This window comes from Mesitornis unicolor, unplaced genomic scaffold (assembly GCF_000695765.1).
Source record: "Mesitornis unicolor isolate BGI_N332 unplaced genomic scaffold, ASM69576v1 scaffold35116, whole genome shotgun sequence".
Lineage (NCBI taxonomy): Eukaryota > Metazoa > Chordata > Aves > Mesitornithiformes > Mesitornithidae > Mesitornis > Mesitornis unicolor.
In genome coordinates, this window is record NW_010189504.1 from 8382 (window position 1) to 17876 (window position 9495).

A 9495-nucleotide genomic window follows, 5' to 3' on the forward strand; every position below is an offset into this window, starting at 1 on the left:
GAAGTTCAAAAAATCTGACTTTGGGAACGCTATAAAAGCAGCCATAGACAAGTGCAGTGTACTGCTGTTTATGCTGGAGGAATAAAATGAAGACCCAGTAATTAGAATTACTAATTATGCACTTTTTAGGACAAATTTTGGGCTAGCATCATGCTAGGGCTGTTATTTCTTCTTCTCGGTAGTTACAGTTATTTTGGATCAAAACAGTGACGGCAGCTATGGTAAAAACCACCGCAGCTTTATCAAATGGTCCGAATGAGGTTCGCTAAAATCAGCGAGTGGTGCAGTTCTGTACAGAATATTAATTGCAATATTGGCCCCCTTCCAGCTCTGCTCTTTACAGCTCCATTTAAATGCCGTTTGCTCTGATCTGACACTGGCTGTGGATGTTACTGGAGTTTTCTACCATTAAGAGCATGAGGCAGAAGGGCTGTTCCTTTCAACACACAGATCACTTAGCACAAGGAACGCTTCTTGTTTCAGAGCCCAAATATAACAGTTTATCATCTAGCGGATCCGAAATTCGCTTGGATCGAGCTCAATCCTGCACCATAGAAGTCTGCAAGTATTTAATGAAAGCTAAACAAGGCCTGCATTGATGTGATTTATGGATTCATTGTTTATTTGCTAAAGGCTTCTTTACAAGTCTTAGATCACCATGCTAATTACTTTAAATACGTCCATCTGCACTGAAATAATAAAAATATATGTATGAACTGTAATAAAATACCACCCAGAACCATACAGGGCAAGAAAAATCATTCATGCTGCAACTACGGCAACTACTAAAATAGCAAAGCACACTGCTTTCTGCCATGAACCTGTTCCCAATGTCCAAAAGACACTGTGTGCTGCGAGCTTTATATACCAGCTCCCAAAATATCCGAGTCCTGATAGGATGAGAAAATACTGTCATGTTCTTGCACCAGGCCAATTACAAAGCTGTAGTTCCTGTGCTGGTAAAGATGTTTCCTGTTGATAACACAAAAGGACAACATAGCACCGAGCTGCTAATGTTATCTGGGACCCTTGTGACCTCTCGGAAACTTTAACAATTGCAGAGTTCACAACACGTAGAAGTGCTCTGTCTTGTGCTTTTGTTTTAATAAATAAGCAAGAAAGAAAATAAACACTTGTTCTGCAGCCATGCGCTCGCTATTGGTCAGGGAGTAATTAGAGGTGGCTGGGACGCAGATGAGAGCTTGGCTCCGTCAGCAAAGGGTTCTTACCTCGGGCATGGGGCACTGCTTGCCTGATAAGTCCTTTTCTAAACAAATACAGCAATAAGGTGGAATTTTACACTGCAATATTTTATTTTGTCAATCTTAAACATATTCCTTTTCAACTTTATAGACTGTTAATGTCTGAAGAGTAAAAAGCAGCTTTTATGTGTTTATAAGGTTGGCACTTCTAAACAGACCTCATTTGTATCCTCCAAGCCTTTTCACCAACCTGAGCACTGAAGTCTCTTCAAACTCCTCCTGTCTTTGTAGCTCTGTGGCATCTCCTTGGCTGGACTGCACCAGTCACTGCTGCGCAGCCTGGCACACAGTGCTTCGGGAGCTTTAAGGAAGAACTTATTGAAAATATGAAACTATACCTAGATTTGGGTATTAGATTGGTATTATATTACCTCTTGACTGTCTATTTCTAATGCACAATTGAGATCTACCCGACACCCCACTGGTATTTGTCTGCCCATTCACCAAGCCCTTATGACAAATGCTCCTGAATCTTGCTATGAGGAGAAACCCAGCACTTCTGCTGTCTTCTGGACTTTGTGAGATTCTCGGATACCTCACAGGACACTCCTTATGAAGGGCAGAAAAGAGTTCTTCCTTAACTTAATAGAAAAACATTTAAAACCTTCTAATTGAACATTTGGCCTTCATTTTTTTGCTAAGGGTGAGTCCTTTCAGCACTGCTTACACCACCTCATCCGCTGTTCACCTGTACCTGCCTAACTGGAAGAGCAGGCAATAAAGCCAGTCAGCATTTTCCCTTGCTCCATTGTTTTTCCTGCTGGAAAGAGGCAGAACTTCTTGCAATAGTTTCCTTTGAGCAGTGCTTATTCACAGCAAGTCACAGTGGGAGAGGGTGGGAGGCAGAGTTCATTCATTTTTGTAGCATAACATAGAGCAGATTGTGTTTGGATTTCACTAGATATTTGTTGTTTTACGTTTCTTTGCTTTATATTGGAGAAGGGCCTGCAACAAAACTTTGATCCAAGGTACAAATCCACAGCCAAGATTTGAACTAAGCCTACAAAACTTTCTCCAGAACGGGCCGTATCCCAGCATGCTGACTTTGGGAGCGTCTTGTTCTTCACGTTGCTGATCATTTGATTCAGGCCTGTTTCTGCTTATTTATTTGACCATCAGCCTACAAATGAACTTGGAGGCCGTGGGTTCCAGTCCATAATTTTTCCAGAGTAATTCCACCTACAGCACAACAAAGTTGCATCAGTGCAATGCTGCAGCAGCCAGGGCAGTCAACAAGACCAGAATGAGCTTAAAGAGATGCCACAGCAGCTTGAAGGGAGAAGAGGAAGGAGAGAGAGAGGTCATAAGGTTAAACTGGGCATAACTTCTGATATTAAACTCAAAATGATCCAAATTGACCAGTCTGCCAACAACCACAGAGCAGCAGAACAGCTGAAATGGGAAAAGTGGCTTTGATCTCCCCATGCGATGCCATTGTTGTACAGGGCTATTGACAATCTCAATTTCAGATGTCTGCACCAAGTTCCTGGGATCTTAGCCCAGAACCAGTCCTAATAAAGCAAGAATCCTTCATTTTCAGGAGAACAAACACAGAACTGAGTTCGGCTACAACTCCTAGCTTTAAAAACACGATTATGTTTTTCTGTTTAGGAACTGGTGCGCAAGGAACAGAGCCAGACGTGCTGCTGCCCACAGCAATGGTCGCGCCGTGAGGAGCCCACACAGACCCCATGCAGCCAAATCCAAGGAAATCAAAGTTACAGCCCCGGGAAGGGAGGAAATGCAGCAGGACCTTAAGTCTTGAACTTAAATGCGCTATGGACAAAGTGAAATAGCCACAAAAGGGAACCTCCTGCATCTGAGTGCAGCGAGAGCTGTGACTAACACTGCTTTCCTAAACGCTGAGTCAAACTGACGTGCCATAACTACAAGAGAAACAAGTTTTATCTGTGCATAGGGAGGCCATGGCTTGTATGACACTTGTATTGCACAAAACTCAGCGGAAAAAAAGGTTTATGATTGTTTGTGATTTCAGTACAACTTCTCCTGTAGCAGAAATGACATTGTAATTGTATAATTAATTACCTCAGCAATTAAGATTATTCATGTTGTCCCTTAACTTTGCTCTCTCATGCGATTTTCTGCAAGGACATCAACCCTCACGGTGCCAGGGCTGCTGAAATTACAAACAGCAATGGGTGTCAACCACAGAGGGGAAAAAAAAAAAGTGCTGAACGAATTGCAACATACTGCATTTGGCACAAGATAAAGATAGAGGTGCCAAGGTTTAGCCCATTTCTCGTCACAGAATATCAAGTCAGAAATAAACAGGTGGAATCTCTTAACCTGAGACAAACCCACTATGGGTAAAGTCTTATTGTCTCTCTTTACGAGTTTTACAGAAAAAACCAGCTCAGATTAGAGTAGGGAAGCAAATACAAGCAGTACAAACAGCGTATAGGCATAAAAGGATGGCAATAAGGAAGGAAGAGCTGAAACATGTAAAAGAAAACCAATGAAATAATCTCCCCAGTTGGAAGACCCAGGTGCTTTCCTAATGCACTGTTTGGTAGGGAGGTGGGCTCTGGCTTCTTTTATCAAGGCAAAACCAGTTTTCTCTAGAGGTAATCAAGCGGAGATAAAAAAAAAACACCACCAAAAACCTACACACACACACACACACACATACACACACACTCTCTGTCTCCTCTGTTGTATCAAACAGGAGCTCTCAGACCACCACCTGAGTCTTAATTTTGCGACCCAGCAATGTCCAACACCAGCAGCGCATAACTCTGAGCAGCTTAGCCCTTCCCTTTGCACTGATGCCCTCTACTCTGTTTCACAGTATTACCAGTATCTGGCCTGTGAGAGTAACAGAACGAAATAACGATGTTATGAGAAGACTAAAATTGAGAAGTTACTGAACTCCAGAAATCATATTTCATAAGCCTAAAAAAAAAAAATCAGTTTTTGGTTTTTAAATTCAGAGGAGCTAAAACAATACCTTCCACACCAAAAGACACATTTTGTACATACTGTTTGAGTGTGCAACTCTGAAAATTAGCAGAGAGCAGCAGCGTGCTCAGAATGCCATCTACTGGCAGAAAGGGCCTCTGGAGGAGAAAAAAAACCCCAAAGCCCTCATAGTTGTTGCAATCTTTCATTCTAAGAAAGCCAAGATAGCAGAAACACACCCCCCACTACAGGAAGTAAAGTTACCCATTTACTCCAACAGGGGAACGCTGCTGACGCACCTTGAGGAACAGCTATCTAATCAGTTAGCAATTAAGTACTGTGTAATGAGGTTACAGGTTTGGATGCCTGGGGAGGGAAAGAGGGGAAGGTTCCTGCTCTTGAAATATTCAGAGCCAGTGGTTCCTGTGAAGGACAGAGGATATTCAGCACTCAAGCTCGCTGTATGAAAACTAGCTATTTCCCCAGCTAGATGATCTTTAAGGTCCCTTCCAAACCGAACCATTCTATGATTTTATTACTATTACAAAAACAAGACTGCAGACAACATTTAAACATTGCTGGCTTAGTATCAGGGACAGAGCTGTGTTTTCAGAGCCACCTTAGAAGTTCAGCCTTTTAAAGTTTCAAATTCCAGGTAACACAGCTAGGAAACCACATTAAGCTGAACACACAGATGAGACACTTCACTGCTGATTTGAATTATGCAAATTGCCTTTAAGAAGTATTTTACAATAGGCACTTATCTGTAATGTAGTGGCAGACCATCAAATTTACATTTTTCCACATGAGGCAGAGAACAGAAGCCACCAAGCTAAGAAAGATTTAGCAGTGGGTCTAAGAACAAAACTTATATCAAAAAAATAAGTTACTTCTTGAAGAGGAGCTAGTGCTAGGGTAACCTCACAGCTCCTCATTTCTGCCTGTTTCTTCCCTACATTTCCACAATAAGGAGGTGGGTTGTTGTTTTTTTCCTTTCTGAAGCAGAGGGTACCAATGAGCACTAATTTTATGGTGCATGGGCAACTTTTGCAGAGAGCACCAGAAAAGCAAAGATTTTGTCAGTTGTTCATAAACACATCAGGAATATGAATACTTTCAGCTTCTATGAAGTTCAGCTTCACTTACCCAGGCCTCGTACCACAACAATGGAGGGCTCTCCAAGACGAGAGGCTATAACTTGCTGTACATTAACCTGTACAAAGAGCGAGTGAAGTGCAACTGATCCAAAGAGGACTTTTTGCCCTTTATTACTTCCCAGACAAGCACGGCTGATGCCTCATCATCAAAACACAGTCAAATTGTGACAAAATATGAGAAAAACACTGTTCCGGTCTGCAAGATACAACCTTCAACAGGAAAACAAATGAAGCTATTAAGAGTCACATTTTACAGGCAAATAATTCAAGCAAACACTTTGAAGAATGTAGAGTCATCAGAAAGTGATTTGTCAACCAGTTACAGTTTTAATATAAAAATGTTTAGTCCAGTCATGAGCTTAATTGTTCAAATGCAAATGAGTGGTGGAACCAAAATCTCAAACAAGATTGACTTAATTTGTTGCAACATCAAGCTTGTTGGGTGACAAACACAGTAACCTCACTCCAGAATATACGTGTCCACACCTCCGGGTGCCTCAGCAGCCGTTTGGTTATTGCCTAGATGCTGGCAGGAATCTGCCCTTTCCGAGGTGGATCTTCCCATAACTTTACAGCAGCTGTGTCTCAGGGGAATTTAGATGATTTTTTTGCTAATAGTATACACTGTACACAAAGGTGGAGCTCTCTATGTATAGTCTACAAGGATTCAGGGGGGAGAATGACTGAAGTATCTTCTTAATCTTGTGGGAGAGTCAAGGACTGTCAAGAGTGGTGAGGAGAACCTTGCATGTCGCGTCTGCGGACATGTGTATTTAGATTTTGATGGTTTAAGTTTAGCATCTGTGCTGAGTACTAAATTGAAACCAAAACATTCTAAAAATTGTTTAAAGAAAATACTGATAACCGTCAGAATTTTTTTCTGAAAAATCAAAAGAACTATGTACAGCCATGCCAATCTTAGCTTCTCAGAAAAAAAATTAAATGGCATGTAAAAACAAAAATAATACCTTTAAGTATAACATTCTGAACTGTTATCCATTCTGCCAGGAAGTTATAATAATAGCTGTTTACGAACAGAAAAGACTGAGAAAGAAAGCATCTCCCTTAGGGCAAACAAAGTAACACTTCTAGCGAACTATAGCAAAAAAGGGAAATATTTGCCCTAAATTAACACAAAGGCAAGCAAGATGGCAACTGTATTTTTATCGGCCTCTTCATAAACAACAATCAGTTTTCAGGAAGAGGTTGGAGTATATTACTATTATCTGGAAAAATAATAATAAAACCCCTAATCTTCCTAATGAAATTTTATCACCTCCAAAATTGTTTGGGTCTATTTTATTTTTTTTTAATTCCCCAATAATTAATTTAAGGTCTTACACCTACATATTAATAGTTTTGAACTTGTTTTATGAGCAGAAACTTAAAAAAGGCCAAGAGTAATGAATTGGCATAGGGTTTCCAAGCCCTAGGGGTATCATGGGGTTGAAACTCTACGTTTTGGCTGACTTGAACCTGCAGCCGTCATGCTTCCACAGAGATGTTCCCCTCGACATTTACTTCTGTGATCGCTTGTTCTCAGTTAACTTAGTCTTTAATGAACCCAGATTTTTGTTTCCAAACCCTTCACTTGAAGTTCTGTCAGATTCATTGGTTTGAAACCATGCAAAAAGGGCAAACAGTATTTTTTTGACTTGAGACATAGTTTTAACTCCTATTCCGTAAGTTTTTATAAGTTAACAGAGCTTTCAATGAGTTAAGGCACCCACATGCCCAGAAAAAAAAAAAAATAAATACCTTGGGCTAAATAGAACCAAGTGTTCAGCAGTCATTTAATTGCACAATCGTCTCCCTAATTTGTAGCACAATGCTGCCAATGTCTTTAGAGATCCTAAAATACGAATACTAGAAACTTTGTGAATGTAATGGACAAGGCATTGACAGGACATTCTCAAGGTTCAGTCTGTATTCCTGGCTCTTCAAGGTAACTGCTACTCCTACCGTAATTAGCATTTAGCAGCAAGATCAGCGTGTTCTAAGAATGAAATAAATATTCACACAATCAATACTAATGGTTCAAATGCTCAAACACATTGTTGAAAACAGTAATTTTCCAATCTTTCTCCTGGCAATCCTGGCACGATTGCAGAAACGAGACCCTTGGCAACAACATTCACAGCTCTCAGTACCACAGAAGCTTCTGCAAACAAATTCTAGGCCTGAAGTTTTGTTGTCTGTGGTTCCTGCGAGGTGCTTTACTGTGTTCGAAGCTGGTAGTCTGTAAAGGGGAAAAAAACCCAAACCCCCAGTTTTAGTAAATGGTCTCATTTTTGGTAGTAAATTGGTAGTAAAGCAGATCAGCAAATTGGGATGAAGCAATTTAAAAGAGAACCAGATCTCTGTGTAAAATGGCCATAAAAATGAGCTCTAAAGCAATTAAGGTAATTGCAGGCAGTCATGCTGCCAAGTCTGGAAAAAAGTTAATTAGCAAAAACATCAAAAAGCAAAAAACCCCACAGCTTTTACTTGCAAATGATCTGGTATCTTTTAGTAGATAGTGTCGTACACATTTTAAAGCCAGCAGAATTTGTGAGCAATTTCTCTTTAAATTTATATTCCAAAAATCTCATCGAATCCCAGCTTAATTACAGAACTCTCAGCCAAGCCATCCCACTGGGTCTTTCATTAGGACTCCAAAAGGTGACTGGAAAGAGCAGCACACCTTAATCTAACATGTATCTAAACCGTATACTTTAATACTGCAGAATACGAGCAAACTGGTTTTGAGTGTTTCAATTGGTAGGTGCATGGTAGAAGAACAAATATGCACATTGGAGACTGCTTTACAGCTGATTTCCTTCCACTTACCTCCATTCTGGGTGATATAACGAACCCACGGGAGAGCCTGATAGCCGCTCTTCTCAATTATCTTTAAGTAGCGAACCTGGACAGAAAGATACATTAAGAAATAAACGTCTCCCATGACAGCCAACAGCACTTGGCAAAAAAAAGAAAAAAAATGGTTTTGGTAAAAAATGTTTTATGGATAACATTGAAAAGGTATCGTCAAGAAGATGAAAAAACCTTGTGCGTTAAGAGCTTAGCACGTTAACTTGCCAGTATTTCTATGTTCAACTACTAACCTGGATTCCTGAAGTGGTGAAATAAGGAATCTCAAACTTGACACTAATGGGAGGTTTTCCTTCCTTATCTTCAGCTTCAACACTTGGAAGTCCAAAGTGAGCTCTCATCAGGTATTCTTTTCCACCCTACCCAAAAGAGACAGATTTTCTTTTTTCTTGAAACAAAAATTAAAAAAACCCAACTTGCAATGATACAAGCGGTTTTCTTAACGTCAAATTGCTGAACTCCACTGCCAAGTTCAGCTCTTCTCTAAGGCTCAAAAGTGAGCACTTGTTCTTATTTTAAGAAGACTTTTTTTTAAAGAAGCAGATCAACTTAGGAGCAGCCTGAGGTATCATTCGTTTTTTTCCAGCCTCATACTCAAAAGACAAGGGAAAAAAAAACCAAAACCCCAAACAAAATAAAGAGATTTTTGGTGCCACTGACCATTCTGATTAAATGGTGACATCCCACGCTCATGGAACCACCCAAGAAGCTCACCCTGACAAACAAAACCAGCTGCTGCTAAATCTGGGCCAAGGGACTGCACCATCCACTGACATCGCTCAAAAATCTGCTCTCTAGCCTAGTTCTGAAAAATTATCCCAGTTAACAAAAAACCAATATAAGCAGTATTTTAAACATCTATTAGCAAGTTGCAAGTCTTCATCCAAGGGAAAAGGCCAGTACTACTTGTCTGATACTATTAGAATTTTCTTTAGGCAGAGTCTCAACATTCATAAAATATTTATGTTAAGGAATTATTACACTATTAGGTGATAAGACTAAAAATAACACTTACTGGAAAAGATTTAATGGACCAGACAATTTCGCTGTTCTCAGGAACCCACTTGACACTTCCAACAGTGGTTTTAAACTTTGGCGAGTCGGCATCATTTGGAACTGGAATGTGAATCTCTACATTGTTGGCAGTTGATCTCCGCTTAAATTGACTTTTAGCCTAAAGAAAAAAAATAAAATTAGAAAAGCAGGCCTCTAAATATTTCCATTATGCAAGTGAGTTCAGAGAGCTACAAGTCACATGGACGAACGGGTAGTGAGGTGGACTACGA

At 40.2% G+C, this 9495-nt stretch overlaps 1 long non-coding RNA gene across 1 annotated transcript; it reads right to left on the bottom strand.

Moving 5' to 3' along the window:
* Nucleotides 1-7103: 7103 nt before the first annotated feature.
* On the bottom strand, nucleotides 7104-9385 carry LOC104541939. The gene is made up of 4 exons (XR_728148.1): nucleotides 9225-9385; nucleotides 8443-8568; nucleotides 8168-8243; nucleotides 7104-7577 (listed from the first exon to the last, which is right to left on the bottom strand). It is a non-coding gene; the product is annotated as an uncharacterized LOC104541939 (long non-coding RNA).
* Nucleotides 9386-9495: the final 110 nt, after the last annotated feature.